Source organism: Rhinolophus ferrumequinum, chromosome 6 (assembly GCF_004115265.2).
Source record: "Rhinolophus ferrumequinum isolate MPI-CBG mRhiFer1 chromosome 6, mRhiFer1_v1.p, whole genome shotgun sequence".
Taxonomy (NCBI): Eukaryota; Metazoa; Chordata; class Mammalia; order Chiroptera; family Rhinolophidae; genus Rhinolophus; species Rhinolophus ferrumequinum.
In genome coordinates, this window is record NC_046289.1 from 7646897 (window position 1) to 7652896 (window position 6000).

General features: G+C 56.2%; 1 long non-coding RNA gene across 1 annotated transcript in view; it reads right to left on the reverse strand.

Moving 5' to 3' along the window:
• LOC117022827 (uncharacterized) overlaps positions 1–1493 on the reverse strand; it is a 46538-nt gene extending 45045 nt beyond the window's left edge. The window contains exons 1-2 of the long non-coding RNA XR_004423123.1: positions 983–1493; positions 377–706 (exon numbers count right to left, since the gene is read on the reverse strand). This is a non-coding gene — a long non-coding RNA (uncharacterized LOC117022827). The remainder of the gene's footprint in view (positions 1–376; positions 707–982) is intronic.
• Positions 1494–6000: the final 4507 nt, after the last annotated feature.

A 6000-nucleotide genomic window follows, 5' to 3' on the forward strand; every position in this document is an offset into this window, starting at 1 on the left:
CGAGTGGTTTTGAGGCACACTAGCCAGCAGACCTTCATTACATGGCTACTGCATATGAGTCGTCCCCACCACCCCAACGCACACACACAAATGAGTCTGAACCCAGGATGCATATATCCTCCTCTAGACCAAACAGGTCTCCTGCCTGCGTGTCAAGACTGCATCTGCTTCCCCCATGGCGGAGGAAAGTACCGGGTCTCCAAGGTGTCCAGGCAGTTCAGCCTCCAGGCAGGGTTTGGGGAATAGGGGAATAGAGGGGTTCAATGGGAAGCCCAGAGGCTTCCAGGCTCTGGGTGGAGGCCAGGGAGGGGGCTCAGAGGCGGCCCCCCCGGCAGTGAGAAGGGGCTTTGTTCCCGAGGCCGAGGGCCTGTCTTACCGAGCAGCGCATCCGGAGGCGGGCGGGGGGCGCGCGGGGCACGCAGCAGAGCCACAGCCCGGCCCGGGCCCGGGGCACTGGAGCCGGAGGAAGGCAAGGAGGAGGAGGAGGAGCAGGAGAAAAAGGAGGCTGCAGCTAGCTCCTGCCTCATTCTCCCGGGCAGCGCTGACCCGCTGGCCGCCGCCGGCTGGGGCTGGCCGCGGGGCGCAGGACCCCGTTCACGCCGCTCATGTCCCCGTCAGCCGCTGGCGAGGTGTGCGCGCAGCCGAGTCGTCTCCGGGCGGCGCCCCGGGGCTCCTCATGCCCCGCGTGGGGGCTCGGCGGGAGGACCTCGGGGAGGGAGCGCGGAGGGAAAGAGAGAAAGGTAGAACGTGAGAGCGCGGAGGGCTGCGCCCCGCGGGGACCGGGGACGCCGGGCGACTAGCAGGACCGCGCCGCCCCACCCACCACGCCACTGCGCCCTGCGCTGCGCGCCCAGCGGGGCGCGGAGCCCCAGAAACTTTAGCACATGTCCGGTCCGGCAACCCTGGTGGCGGAAGCTGCCCCACTCATTGCGCGCCCCCTGTTCCCGCCCCGCCCCAGCCCTGGCCCCAGAGCGCAGCTTACCAGCAACGATGGAGACCCAGGCGGTGGGGCGCTCACCCGGCCTCTCGCAGAACAGAGCGCACCAGCAGGGAAGGAGGAAGGGGCTGGCGGCGTCGGGGTCCCTGCAAGGGAGGGGCACCCCGGCGGCTGCGATCGCGAAGGTTAAGTCATCCTAGGAGGGGGCTGCGTGCCAACCGGGGTCTGCAGGCGCGGAGGGAAGAGGGTCCCTGCGTCCCACCGCGCCGCGGCTGACGCTTCGCGCGGGCTTCCCCGGCCCTGGGTCTGCGGAGCCAGCCCTGTTACCTAGCGACTCGCTCCGGGGAGCCCACGCTGACGCGCGCGACGAGTGGGGCTGCGGCAGCCGAGGGGAGGGGGAGCTTCTGAGTGGGGAGGGCAGGCGGCTGCGGCCAGAGCTCCTCCCTTTGCCTCCTCCCCGGCGCTGGGGAGGGGACCCAGGGAAGACGTGGCCTCAGCCTGGCCCTGAAGGATTGGGGGTCTGCGCTGGGCGGGAGCGGATATGGGGAGGCATGGAGGTGCTCCTTACCCCCTCCCTGGGGATGCAGCAGCAGGTGGTGGCGAAGTGGCCGGTGGAGGCCAGGCACCCACAGACACGGAGATGGGCCCGGCCCGGGCGGGAGCGTGGAGAAGGTGGCTGTGGGCGCGTGGGTGTGTGTGGCACGCTCCCACCCACGTGCTGTACATGGGGACCTGAGGACGCAGGTGCAGGAGGAGTCTCATCCTTCCTCTGCTCTCCCTCCCTCCTTCCTGGACATTTTGCTCCTGCGCTGACTGTCTCTTTATCATGGAAGCACAGGTCTCCCAGTTCCCTTCGCTGAGCTCCTCCTACCTTTCTGAGAACAGAAAGAAGACCTGGGCGTTTGCGGGCAGCTACGTGATGATCAAACCAATTCTCTTGGCGGCTCCTACCCACCCCACCCGTGTGTCCAGTTGTCCACCTTTGGGGTCCGGGGATAGCCTTCCTGTTTCTGGATTTGGGCCTCTCAGACTGGAATTCAAATCCGGACCCTTCCAGTTGCCTGCAGTATGTACAATGTTCTCGAAGTTACTTAACATCTTCAGTAAAATGGAGTATTAGTCCCCAAAGCTCATAGCTAAGTACTGGCCCGTAATGCGCTCCATGAACATGTATTTGCTGTAAGGCATGCAGCCTGTCTCCTGATCTGCGACTTCACCAAAACACACCCCAACGCCCAGGACAGTGGGGCAAGGGTCTTGAACCATCCTCATAGGGACCGCTGTTTTCACCTGTGAGTGAGGTAACTTGCCCAAGCATACCACATGCCTCAAAGCCGGCCTGGATCCAGAACCAGGCCTCCTGGTTCCCAGGCTCCCACACCCCACCGCTGCCCCCTCTACAACAGCTGAGTGCAAGGGTCACACTTCCCCACTCCTCAGAAGACCTCCCATTCCTGCTACAGTATAGGAACCGCCCATCACCTCACCCCAGGACGGAGCCCACACCCCTTCCCCTGTTTTTCTCTCTTCCTCTCTAGTATGAATGTGGGGGAGAAAGAGGCAGAAGACAGGCCTTACAGAGAAGGAGAGGGATAATTCCTTCCCTAGAACACCCCACATTCTTGGTGGGTCTCAATAGAACAGATCCCTTCTATGACAGGACAGATTCTCCAATAATTAATTAAAAAAAAATTTTTGTCTTTTGAGATGCCAATAACTCCTGCTGAAAAATCCTGCAAACCCATCCAAACAGAAATCTGTCTTAAGAAACCAGGGCCCAAAGACAACACTTTTCTGGGAAAAACTCTTTGCATCCCAGTCCACGCACAACAGTTGGGATCCAACATTTCCCAGTGAAATTAGGAGCAATGACTGAACTTCCCAACCCATTTTTATGGGCACTGGCAGCCAGGCAGCTGGTCCATAAAAACGCCGAAAGGACTGTCCTGGTGTCATACTAGCAGCCGGCTCTTCCTTCAGCTCAGACTTCCCAATGTCCAGGTGTAATTGAACATTTCATTTGATCTGGGAACCCAGTGCTTACAATAAGCACAAACCTCAGAGCCTGAAGTCCATGTCCAACCAGAATCTGGGCCCCACTATTCCAGGAAACAGGGCAGCCTGTGGGGAAATGTGATTTGACGGCACAAGCATCTCATTCACAGGTCTCAGAGATTTGAAAAACGTTGGCTGGTGTCATAGCCGATGCCAGCATGTTCATCCTTACTGTGCGTGTATGGGGCGGGGCAGGCAGACAGCAGGTACATTGCACTGGCATCCCTCATGCTTTTCTCATAGAGGTGGGGTGTGCACCAGCACATTGGGATCAAGGAAGCCCATAAATCAGCAGGGCCACATCTTTCCGATGTTCACCTGCTGTGCAGTGGAGGAACACCCCTCCAATTTGCAAGGAGCACCCACAAGGCCGGCCCAGTGCTGGGCACTAGGGATGCAGAGATGAATTAGATAAGCCCTCTGTCCTTTAGGCCCTCCTAGGGGCATTTAGGGACACTTAACCCATGCCAGGTACTAAGGGTTTTACCCAAGAGCCCGTTTTAACCTCCCCGAAGCTTATAAGGTAAGGCCATTACCCCTTCTTAGAGGGAAGCTCACAGAGGTACCCTGGGTTCCCTAAATTCACAGAGCTAGCAAATGATGGCCTCGGGAGGTGCAGCCTGGTCTCCCTGACCCCAAAGCCCACATTCTTAACCATTACTCTATCTGTCTGCCAGGATAAAGGAAAATGGAGATGATGATAATATAGAAAGTGCCCACCTGACGTGTAGGATTACAAATGAAACGCATGTGTAAAGTCGCCGGGATAGTTCCTGGAACAGAGTCAGCTCTCAGTATAAGATCGCTGTTAGTATCATTACCAGACCTTCAATTCTGTTTTGAATTGAGAAGCTCTATGTTATAGGGATTACCAAGTACTACTCTAGGAGGCACAGGTGACAGTGCCACATCTGTCTGCAGGGGCTGCAGCTGGCTACACAGGGGAGGTGGCGTTTGGGTTGGGTCTCCAGGCATGAGCAGGTATGGGGCAAGGGGAGGGCACAGGAGCAGCAAAGGCTCATCAGGAGAACTGTGTGGGGACATGCATAGCTCTGAACGGTGGAGCACGTGGGCAGGAGCTAAGAGACCTAAGACAGGAAAACAAGAGGATGGATGGAGCTGGGGAAGCCACAGCCTCTAGTAGGGCCAGTCGCCTCCCTGAAGGTGCAGGTAAGGCCATCGCTGAGCTGGGCCTATGGATAGGTGAATGGGGAGAGAAGGTGGGGCCAGGAGTTGGAGGAGAGGACCCAGCCTCCAGGCAGCCACCAGGGTAAGGATTTAGAGGTCCTGCTTGACTAGGGCACCTCCCATCACTCATAGGGTCATTGGGTTCATGATCTGCGCCAACGTCAGCACTTTGCACGGCCACTGTGGAGGACGCTGTGGAGGGCAGAGGGCTTAGCGATCTGTAATGGGTACATTGCTGGCGTGACTAGTTCACCCATTCTCAGGTGGTGTTTTTTTTTTAATCATTCATTCATTCATTTGTGCATTCATTCATGTAACAAATGCTTATTGAGCACTTACTATGTGCCCAGCACTCTGTTGGCTCTAGACATTTGGTAGTGAACCCGCCTCGGCCCTGGCCCTCATATTCACAGTCTAGTAGAAAGATACCAGTCGGCAGGATGGTGTGGCCCAGGATCGGTGCTGTGGTGCCTACAGGCTGTGTGGTCGCACAAAGCAGGACCCCCACCCTGGATTTAGGGGACTTTCTGATAGAGACATTTTCCAAGGTAAGTGGGAGTCAGCCAAGTGGAAGGGAATGGGTTGGGGAGAAGGGGAGAATGTTCCATGTACAGAGATAGCACTGGCAAGGCCCTGGAGGTGAATTGTGGGGAACTTCAAATACTAAAAAAATACAGCCCACCGAGAAAAGTCAAACCGAGTTGTAATTTTTAGAGAACAACTCTGTGTAGTTCAGCCAGGTAAGTGTATGATGTGGAGGTGGGGGTCTGGGAAGGAGGAAGAAAGGAATTCCCTAGAAATGGTTTAGGAAAGCAGCTCTACTTGTTAATGACCTTCTAGTTTTTTACAATGCTTTGCAGTTTTCAAAGCCTTTCACATCCCATTTATCACTGGCCTTCATCACATACGTGGGAGGATGGGGGCAGGTGACCCCTCAGCCTCAAAGCTGATCCCTGGCAGACCCCACCGCTTGAACCTGCGACTGCCTCCTGCGTGGCCCAGTCCCGAGAATTCCTAATAATTCTATTTGGCTCTTTATGGTTCGCCAAGCACGTCCACCTCCCTGAGTCCAGTTCACCTGACTGTGTTAGCAGCTCCAGCTGCAAAGAGAAAAAAACACCAGCCCAGGGAGCAGCGGCATCTAGCCGGCAGAGCTCCCGCGTCAGCAAGGGGCCTGGAGGGGAACTCGCGTGGCTCATCCAAACAGCCCGTGGCCTCTGGAACGGGCAGCAGTTTGAACCCATTTGCATTCATGCTAACAGGATGGCCTGGGCCTGTGTGTGGGTGACATAAAAGACAGGTAAAATGACGTCAAGAGGACTCAAACAACTGCTTTGGCACAGGCAAGGGGGTTTTAGGGTCTGAGATCTTCCTGTGCCACACCCATATTCAAGCGGTGAATAAAACCGTCCGGCCGCCCACACTCAGTAGGAGGTGAGAGCCTTGGAATCAGGACAATTGAGGACAGATGAGGTAAATGGACAAAAGAAAGCAGGTAACTTGGAAAGAGGGTATCATCAACTTCAAATAACTCCCTCAGATTATAATAGGAGAGAGTCTGATTAGCTCCATGCGTGGCCCCAAAAGGTTGAAATAGGTCACCAGGGAGACAATTGGTATTTTCAGGACAAGGAAGAAAAACAGCAGTGATTGATGAACTACAGCTCACAGGCCGAATCCGGCCCACTGACTTTTGTCAACAGTGTGATTGGAGCACAGCCTGTCCACTCATTTATGTGTTGTCTGTGGTGAGTTCATGCTACAAGAGCGGACTTGAGCATTTGCTACAGAGACTGTATGGCCCACTAAACCTAAAGCAT